The sequence below is a fragment of the Ammospiza caudacuta genome, chromosome 2 (assembly GCF_027887145.1).
Source record: "Ammospiza caudacuta isolate bAmmCau1 chromosome 2, bAmmCau1.pri, whole genome shotgun sequence".
In the NCBI taxonomy this organism is placed as follows: Eukaryota; Metazoa; Chordata; class Aves; order Passeriformes; family Passerellidae; genus Ammospiza; species Ammospiza caudacuta.
This window is the reverse complement of record NC_080594.1, coordinates 98,699,772-98,710,492: the sequence shown is the minus strand read 5'-3', so window position 1 is coordinate 98,710,492 and position 10,721 is coordinate 98,699,772. Positions and strand designations below refer to the sequence as shown.

General features: G+C 34.8%; 1 long non-coding RNA gene across 2 annotated transcripts; it reads right to left on the bottom strand.

Moving 5' to 3' along the window:
- Positions 1-3,818: 3,818 nt before the first annotated feature.
- On the bottom strand, positions 3,819-10,380 carry LOC131554799 (uncharacterized). Of its 2 annotated transcripts, none has more exons than XR_009274431.1 (3): positions 10,259-10,380; positions 4,348-5,445; positions 3,819-4,245 (listed from the first exon to the last, which is right to left on the bottom strand). It is a non-coding gene; the product is annotated as an uncharacterized LOC131554799 (long non-coding RNA). The 2 variants fall into 2 exon arrangements; XR_009274432.1 differs by having other exon boundaries at positions 4,348-5,044; positions 10,259-10,346.
- Positions 10,381-10,721: the final 341 nt, after the last annotated feature.

The following is a 10,721-nucleotide window of genomic DNA, read 5'->3' as shown; positions in this document are numbered from 1 at the left end:
GTCAGGTTGTTGGTAGCGGTCCAGTTGGATTTCTGACTGCAGTCCTCCTGCAGTGCCAGGTGTGGTTCTGTTGAAGCAGTGATCCTGTGGAAGGGTGTAGTCTTCTTCTGAAGGTCCAGTGGTGCTGTAGATGGGCCTGGCCTTCCTCTGGGAATCCAGTGGAAAAGGCTTCTCTGGGGTTCCAAAACTCAGATTATATCCAGGTAGGAATACTTGGCTCCTCCCCCCCGGGTGGAGCTTCTCTCAATGGGATGATGTAATTTTATCAGTGATGCAGTAAAACTCAATGGCCCATTAATAGAGGAGATCTCCCTGAAGGAAGGATTGGTTGTGGAAGAGATAAAAATAACTACTCCACTTGGTTTTAACAGGTGGCCCAATGAAGAGAAGATAACTGCCCCACCTCTAACAGATGATAACAGAATACACATCCCTGGCCACATCTGGCATTTTCAACCCAAGACAAATTGTCTCAATTTTACTTTGCAGAGAAATATATTATCATAGTTGTTATAGCTCCTATACTGTGTAGTAAATAATTCTGATATTTTTGTCTAATTATTATATTATAATAAATCATGTGCATATGTGTGTGTGTATATATATATATATCCATATATATATATATTTGGCTTACCTTCCTAATCCTTCAGGAAAAATTTGTACAAAGGTCCAACTACATCGATATAACCTTTAGACATAAACTGTTACCTAAGTCTGAGGCCACAACTGGATCCAGCAGCCACAAACCAGGCTCCCCCCTGAGAAGTGGTTAGGTAAACTTGGGGGTTATTTATGCACCTTGTGACTTAATAGGAGAGCATTTTTAATGACCTTTGTCTGAAGCTCCCACTCTGTCCACAGCACTCCCTTGCCACAGATTTTTATATTACAAGATACATCTGCATAATATTTTATCAGCAGTCCTGAGCTGGGCTCTAAGTCAAAATTTTTTTTATCCAAAAGATATAAAATATATATTCATATTAACTGTACTGTGCCTAAGTTTGTAACACATTTGAGCTTCTGAAACTTCTAATTTGGAAACAGTGATATTACAGTCAACAGATTTTGGATTAAGGCAGATCTGAATTTTGAAAAATTTAAAAATGGTCAGAAAGTATAAAATATAGTGCAGACATGGACTCTGTTGTGGTTTGATTACTTACATTGCCTCAATTTTCTTTCCAGCATAACCCAGGAAACGGAAAATTATTGTTATAATGGACTTATCTATACATGGGAATTCTCAATGTAAAGTCATCAAAACATGTTCTGAAAAAAACACTTTGATGAAGAAAAAACCCCAAACCCTAAGTATGCAAGAGTCTTGTAGCTAGAGAGAGAGAATAAACAAAGGAGCTTAGGTATGACTTAGATACTCAGACAAGATTGTAGGTGTTGATAATATACATGACTGAAACCTTTAATCATCAGGTTTTCTTTTGGTTCTCAAGGACAAAAATCACTGAAGTATGAGGGAGGTTTTTTTCACTTCTCTTTAATTTTATTACTTCAATTCTACTTCAGCTGAATGCCCAGGGCAGAAGTTCCATTTTGCATGTTGTACTAAGTGGTTAGATAGCTGTTGTCTGTTGTTGGGAGTTAAGCTCTGCATTTGTGTTTCCTAATGCTCTTTGCTTGTAATTCATGTAATACAACATTTCATTAAATGTAAATGTCATGTAAAACACTTCATTCAACTGGAACAAGAATTTCATGTCTTTGAGCAACAAGGTGGTATGCAAGAACAGAAGAAGGATTGTAAAAGGCTGCTCAGATCATCGGAAAAATAAAATTATATCATATGCATTATAAGGCATGAAGTCAAAGTCAGTAATTGCTCATGAAGCAGAAAGGAAATAATCTAAATTCATCCATTACAAATGAGGATATTTGCAGGAGATCTGTTGACTTAGTGAAACCATTGTTCATTAATATTTAAATTGTTTGTGATAAATTTTTTAGTTTGAATGAATAGATACTTCTCTGATTTTGTTGAGTAAGAACAACTCTGCATATTTCTATCTTTCGTGACATACTACACATATATGAAACTGTCTTCACTGATACTTCATATGATGAATCAATTGGATAGATTGTATTTTTTTTAGGAGGGAGTCATAGAGCAACTAAATTAAAGTATAAAAAAGGCCTCTACATTTTACAATTAACTAAACTAATTGTATTGCAAGAGTACAAAAAGCAACTCACAAAAGACATTGCAAACATCTAATCAGCAAAGAAATCGGAAGAGCTGATACTAAAGAAAGTTATTCCTCACAATTTAGATGTTTTTGATTTCATGAGACAGTAAATGCATAACATCCTTAAATAAACAGGATGATTTTTAGATACTATCCCATTCTTCCCTAAGCCTAGATTTTTCCATTTATTTGCTGCTCCAATACGAGGCAGCTGAACTGAAGATGAATTTGGCCAACATCCCTAAGGGTGAGTTTGTGGAAATGAAGCTCTCAGCAGCAGCCGCTGTCAGCAATGTCTGGGCAATGAGGGCAGCAGAGCTGCTCTGCCCATCTAGCACAGGAGGTTGGGGTCTGCTGTACCTGGCAGAAAGCTGGGAAAGGGCAAAGAAGGGATGTTTTCCCAAGGGAAATGCCAGTGGACATGTTCCAGGCACTTCTTGATCTTGTTAGAGTAAGTACTAGTGATTTTATTACAGATATTACACTTTTGAAAATAGTGGTGACAAAAAGTGAAACCTGACTTGGAAAGATCAGATCACAGTGTGTCAATAACCATAAAGCAGACTATGAGCCTTGGTCACAGCAAGAAACAGAGAAATTACTTTTAAAAGAACTATTCCAAAATAATATTTAGCTTCTATAAAATTATCATTATTATTATTACCTTAATAAAATACAATTTAATAGCTCTGTGTTAAGTTCAATAACAGGTTACAGTCAAATGATTTATCTGAATTGCTACAAAATTTTTGATGTGGGGAAAAAGTTGACTAAATATTAATTATAACTAAAACAATATTCATTTTTTTGCCAAGATGAGGACTAATATATGAATACTTTACATTCCTAACTCCATTTTAAATTGAAAATAAGGAAGCATAAAATGGTTATCAAGGTTTTCCGAAAGAAACTTGCTGTATAAAGTATTTTATGCTGTATAAAGATATTTTATTTCTAATACACAAACATAATGCTTTAAGAATAAACATCAGGTTTAATGTATTTTTACCTGGATTTCACTGGTTTTCAGAATTACATGGGGTTTTTTCCTTCATGGCTCCATCTCAGCAGTCACTTTTCTTCCTCAGAAGATTTTTTTTTTTATATTTTCTTAATTCTGTCTGTTTTCTTACTTATTTTCTGCTTCTTACAGGTTTGAGACTCTTATGGAAATACTAAGATATCCTGAAGCAACAGGCTTAAATACAAATTATCTTTGTATTAGTACAATTTAGCAGTAGTCAGTATAGAGTTTGAATAAGGACCACAAATTCGGACTTAATGTTGCAGTTCTTTAGATTTGGGAATAACTGCTACTTCTGATAACACAGTTTTCTCTGGTCTGTGTTAGAGTTATTTTTCTCTATGGAGAATGATACAATCCTTAAGGAGTCATAAATTTTTCATTTAGTAGAACAGAAGGGAAGAGGGGAAACTGGGAAAGCTCAACTTCCTTCTCTGTTCAGTTCATCACTGGGGCTTTGCTGCTGCCCAGAATTTTTGAGATTGTGTGAGAGTAAGGGCAATGACTCCTTTTCCTACCAAGAGACTACTGCTCATCAATAGAAAGTTTATTTGTAACACAATTTTTGCCAGTAAATATTGGTCCATAATAACTAAAATCAATGCAAATGGAATCATTTCATTTGATAAGCTAATAAAGTATTCAAAACTTATTTATAATTATTTTTCAAGTACTTTTTTATAAGAGCAGATATTTATTTATTTAATGATTTGGGGAGTAAAAAAATACATTACCAGCTGTTTTATATTATGTTTATATAAACATACTAACAATTTCTAACTATAATGTACAGAATGTGTCTGAGAAAAAAAATCTTTTCAAGTGAAATGAAATTGAATTCTCACCGGCTGGTAGCTCTGATTTTGGTCACTTTGTTTAATGTTCTTTTTAACCAAGATTTATATCTTGTTAGCAGTTCTTTTTGTTCTGAAATATGGGAGCACAGTAAAATAACCAAAGCCCTGCCTGTAGCACCAGCAACAGCCAGTTGATAACCAAGTTTTGCCCGTTCACCTGTGGATAAACAGCAAGATTTAGCTCTAAAGGAGGATTACAGGAGCAGAATTTGCCTTTCTGCAAGCAACAAATCATCCTGGATGGTCTCCCTAGACTTACCACAAGTGAAGGGGAGCAGAAAGGAAGCATCAACCACTGTCACCCACTGCTTCTTTTCAAGGCTAGTGGTCAGTCCATGCCACCTGCCTTGGAGGCCCACCTCAATTGGACTTGTTCACCTTTCTTAACAATTACGCCATTGCTGATGCTGTGATTGGTGAAGTTTTATCTTGTCATCACAAGCTTCCAGTTTCCCACATCTTTGGAGTCTTTCTTCTTTACAGAGTGTCTGTGAAAAGTGTCACTCTCCTGTTCAGCATCCTGGTGCCATGCAATCTGCTCTCTCCTCCTTCTGTACCTCCTGTTGTCATCCCAGAGCAGGAGGGGCACCAGGCACCCCTGCAGTCCCAAGCCTATGTGCAAGCATCCACCCTCCAGAGCTCTTCCAAGTCAAGCACTCCAGTTTGCAATGGGAACTTTCTACAGCTGGCTAAGAATGGAGATATGGCCACAGTCCATCACCACTTCAGTCACAGAGTCCCAAACTGTGTGGAGCACAATTTCTAGACCCTCTTCAATCCTCTGCCCTGCTGATGTTTGTGTTACCTCTCTCCTGCATATCAACTAAACTGTTTCTTCTCAAAGCAGATGAAGAACAGCCTGATGTTCCTCTCTCAGTTGTCTCTTACAGAATACTGCTGTTCCTTTTTAATCAAGGGATCCTAAGGGATTTCCAGAAGTAATTATAAATAGGATCCTGTTTAAAGAAAAACATAGACCAAGCCAAAAAAAAAAAAATCAAAAGAAGAAAAATAGTATTAACAAAACAAGAGAAAATTAGGAAAAAAGATTCCACAACCTATATTTTGTCCTCATTCTTCAGGTAGTCTATGAAATATTTCAAGTAGGTTGTGTATGTCTACCACAGCACAAAAAATTTTGGATTTTGACTTCTGGTGGAAATAGAAAGAGAAATCCATGTGAATTGAAAGAGAAACAGATTTCTGCTGTCCTTTTCTAGGAACACTGGCAGTTTTAGGAGATCATGAAACTTTGGCTTCTCATTTCTTGTTTATTTCACTCTTTGGAATGCACTGCAACACGTAGTCTCAAAACAACAAGCAAAAAGTTCCTGATGATTGTGGGAAAAATAAATTCCTATTGAAAGAAAAAAGAATAGTCAAAATTCACTGCTAAATTTTTTGTCATTTCCATGTTGTTAAAGGGTCAGAAGTCCAAAAACCAATATGAGATCAAGGATCTGGCCATATACATCATTGTAGAAAAAAATCATCAGAGGAAGCAGGTTAATAGCCCATTGAAACACTCTCATTAGTACAGTAGTTCCTGTAGACTCCTGACATTTGATCTTCCCTTCATCCAGTCTTGGGTGACCAAACATTTAAAATTCCATTCATAGTTCATTATGCATTAAAAAAAGCCCACCAATTTTGATTTGGGAAACTACAAATCTCCCAAATTAGAAAAGAGCTATGGTAATTTCAAATAATTCCAGATTGCCTGAGCCCACTTTCAAACTCAAGTACTTATAAAAAAATTTAAGTATCCTAATAATTTTACACACCTCCAAATGATGTGTAACTTGAGTTCTAATCTTTCTGAAGTACGTTTTCAATGCTGAAGAGTACATCTTAATTTTTCTAAGCACAGAACTCAGAGGAGAAAGAAATTTGAAATCTGGATTGATTGTAGGCCAATCAGAAATAAAACATGCAAGATAGTGCAGTCTGGATGTATCAGGTAGGATAGAAGTCTCAATAGCATGGCTCCATCTGAATGGGTGAGAGTTTTAAAACACCATGCATCACAAGACAAAAAAAGTAAGGGTTTATAATATCATCAGGATTCCAAAACAGTGTTCTAGTTTCTATATATACTATTTTTAATACCCAGTAAACTAGAAGAAATCAGTTCTTAAATACTGAAGGGGTTAATTAGTCAAATTTGTGATGCTGTAGCTTAAACCTCCTTTATTTAGGGGTCTCTGGCTATAACCTAGGCTCTTTTTCTATTCTCTTCTTAATGATGATGTGACTTGCTTGAAAAAAACCCATATTTTTCTAATAGTTCTAATCATATTTTGCAAATTCTCAGAGATTATTTAATTAATACTGACCCTTTCCTCCTGTTAATGACCTAGTTGCCAGAATGTGAGGGGAAAAGAAGGAGGATAGGCAGGAAGATTTCTGTTTGAAGAACTTGTATAGCTCAATAACAGAGGGTTTGTGGAGTCTCCATTATGCTGCCTAATAAATTATTACAAAGAAAGGTATTTGGAGCTGAATTACTTGTTATTATCATTGAAGAGAATCAAATTGGAAAAAAAATAAGATTTTTCTAAACAAGGTGAATTTTTTTAATTTGTAATTAATTAATTGTAATTAATCAGTTTTCTTCTATTTCTCCAAGTTGCTATCATTAAGAAAGTTAGTACTTAATAGTTAATCTGTTAACAGTCAGAGCTCATCTGAATTCATGCCTATGTGCCAGAGAAACAAAAATGTATGTATGTAGCAAAGTTTTCATCACACTGGTAGACACTAAGTAGCGCTTTGTACCAAATAATATTAGAATGAGAGAAACTTATTCCTAGTACAGAGATTTTTTGATGATACAATGCTTATGTCTTGCGAAGGCTGACCTAGAACAGAGGCTAGACAGGGTTAAAGAATAAAGTAGGTATTTATTAAAAGGCCTCAATGGATACACCTTGGGCAGCACAAGAGCCCACACAAGGCCTCACCCAAGATGAACACAAAATGGTCACAAAATGGACAACCGGTCATGGGATCTCATACTTTTATAAGTTCTGGTCCATTTGCATATTGGAGTTAATTGTCCAAATATAGCTTTAGGTTATGGAGCCCCATCCTTCTTGTTTTTCTCTCTTCAGTCCATATTGTTTATACTCTTGGGACTGAAATTTGAGTGGTTGTCCTTGGTCCCAGCCTAGGAAAGGAATTGTTCTGTCTAGCTACTCTGTAAAGAGATCTCACTGTCCCTAAATATGAAGCTCAGAACTATACACAGAAGTACAGGATCTGAAAATATAAAAGCTAAAACCTAAGGCATCAGAATTCATATAGTTAATTACACACTATTTTTACTGCTTTTAAAGGTATAATTATCTTTGAGTAGGATGAAATATCCAAATTTGAGAGTAAAAGAACTGTTTGTTTGTTGTTTGTGGGGTTTTTTTGTGTGTTTTTTTTTTTTTTTTCCCAGCTGAAACCTTAGTGATGTTAAGATAAAATATTATTCCCATACATCTCTACAGGATTTGATTGATCTGGACCAAAAATGGGCCAGGGCAATTCTAAAATTTTTATCACTATTATAAGATTTCTAGATCTATACAAAAGTCAAATATAGAGTCTAACACAAAGTATAGACTATATATCTGCTTTTACTGTAGATGCCATCAAATGAAGGCTGGTATAACTGTATGATCAGCATGCTGTTTATCTGCAGAAAGGAATCCAAGAGTATTTGCCTTTCACCCTTCAGATAAAAACTTATCATCACCTAGAAATTTTTTCAGGCACAGAAAATTCTATACAGGTTCACATCATTGTAAGGAAAAAAGCTAACACAAACTCAGTACTATGAATGCAAACACAAGCAGCTGAATTAAGGAAACAATCAGATGTGCTTTACTCTGATGCAGTTTTCTACGTATAATTTAAAAGCAGCCATTCTAATAAAACTGCAAATTTTATCAATATCCTTAATATTACCTCCTCTTTCAGAGCACTTTTAAAAGAAACTAAGTAGTTAGTAATTAAGTGGCATTTAACTTCCTGTGAAACTTTTATCCTCTTCTCAGCAGCTTTCTTTCCTTAAATATTTATGTTTTTCAGTTTGATTCAGAAATAGTAGTAGTTCTCACATTCTAATTGTTCCTTCATACATGAATAGATTTTTGTGTCTCCTATGCTAATGTACTTTAAAAGAATCCATTACTGTCACCTGATGACATTTTTTATGCACATCAGCTTTATAGAGATTTTTTTCCTAATGTAGGATATAAAGCAACCAGAGCATTTAATTGGTTCGGGAAAAATACTGGCTCATTGAAAAGTGCAGCCTGTCACACTGATTATTCATATGAAAAAAGTAAATAATCATGTTTTTTACTTTTTGCTGGCTCCAGAAGTGTTCAAACAAATGTGTTTCTAGAAGTAACCTTTTCGCTTGAACTGTAATAGCTGAAAAAATAAATCAGGAGAAAAAATTCAAAACTGTCTGCATAAGAAGATCTAGTTATGTCCTGGTTTTTACATATTTCCTCTAGGTCTGGCAGTAGTCATCACAGAATAAAAATAAGGCAAACTTAAGATGAACTTCACTCTTTGGGACCTTTTCTGTTCCATGGAGCAGAGAAGAGTACTGATATGACAATGCTGAATAGCTGTGTCCTCTCCTCTTACCCTTGGTCTTACAAGTTATGAAAGGAAAAGAAAATGATGGAGGGAGTTCTGGGTTCTATTTATCTGTATGTGAATGTCTATATTTAAAAAAAGACTATTATGTAAGTGTATATAAAAAGGAATATGAAATTATAGGTTTGTAGGGAAAGGGGAAAGTCTGGAAGAAAAAAGAGGAATAGAGCCCGAGAGACAAAGAGAATGTGCTCAAATGAAAATAAATGAGAGGAAAAATTTAGGGAAAAAGCCAAAGTAACGGAGGGAGGAAAACAGCATTGTTTGTCTATGCTTGCTTCATTATAGAACATACAATTGTGACCAAAGCAGTCATGTAATCAAAGAATGGTTTGGCAGCATTCTTTATTCAAGTGTGACATATCTGTGTTGTAGCTATTTTTGCTATATATTCCATAATTATTTACCATATTAGCCAGACTTTTTCTTTGTCCTTAAAATATGACAAATATGCAGTGTGTTTCCAATCCCAGGAAAAAAATAATTACAGCTGAGGATGTACCTCATAGGCTACTAAATCAAGAGTACTGTAGCACCATCACTGTGATCAACTTATATTTGGTAATAGGTTTAACAGGCAGCATTCAATTATTAACTACATTTAATTCTGGACATTATCTTGGATATCCCCAGTCCTACATCCTCTTTTAATATGATATTTTACTGACTTGATTAAAAACCAAAAAAGTAACATATTTAAGGTCCCAGGAAATAGATAAGATCCTTAAAAAATTGTTCATACCTATTGGGCTATAACCCATTGAAACTGAATTGAGATTGAATTAAAAGTTGCTATATCAGGGTAACGGTCACCCTCCAAATAGAATATGACATGGAAAAGCAAAATCTGATTAATAACTTTAAAAGTATTATATCAATGAAAAGAATATAATGTGGTATTTCAACTCTATTGATCTAAATTTAGGTGCCCACAAATAGAGCCATATAGCACACCAAATGTAGATATGCATTTCAGGGTGTCCTGAACAGCTCTTCAGAAACCATCTACTCTTTTCTAGTGCATCAAGTATAATGATAACTTGATGCACTAGATAATCTATACACACCTAGATATAGATATTGAATGACGAGCTTATTTATCTTTTTGTCAAGTTCTATCCTCCTTCTCATATTTGCTGGTTTTACATGTTTTGGAAAGGTTTTTTTTTTTTTGAGATTTTTATGTTTGTATCTCTAAGTTCTCAAGGGCAATATTAGTACCATCTATGTTTGACTAAATATGTAATTTCTACTTTTAATATAACATGTCTATAGAACTTGTCAACTTCTCCTAATTTACTGATACTGATAGCATATGGAGACTTTTTCTAGAAGAGACTAAAAGCAAAGTAAAAAAGAGTAAATATTGACTTATTTCGGTAAAAAAACCAGTATCTATAAATGCAAACTGTAACAGATTATGTATGGACATTGTTTTTATAAACTGGTTACTGGAATAATTCATAAAAACTAATACTTTTTCTAAGTCAATGAAGTATTAATCTTACCTTTTAGCTGGTATTGCAGTACAGATATTGGCTTTGTTGATTTCGTGTCATGCAAGAAATGGAGTGGGGGAAAACCCAGCTAAAACTCAGCCAGCAAAAAAGAGCTACAAATTGTAAAACCTGATTAGAAGAGAATGATGAAAAGAGAATGATTACATTGGCAGCACTACAAAGTTACCAGCCTGGTGCATTACACACTTATAGTGAGACTTATGTAAGTCTAAGTGAGGCCAGGATTTCTTCACAAAGATGAGTAATGCAGATCAAAGTGACTGTTAAATAAAATTTTTGATGGCATCAAAGCTGTGTCTTTTACTTGAACCTCTCCTTTGTCTTCACTTATTGTGTTTTGGTTAGTAATCCCAGAGGGCACCAACTACATCCTTTAGGTACACTGAAAGGTTTAGTACTGGAACAATTCAGCTACAAATGGAAATTCAGTGTGCACACTAGATTGTACTTA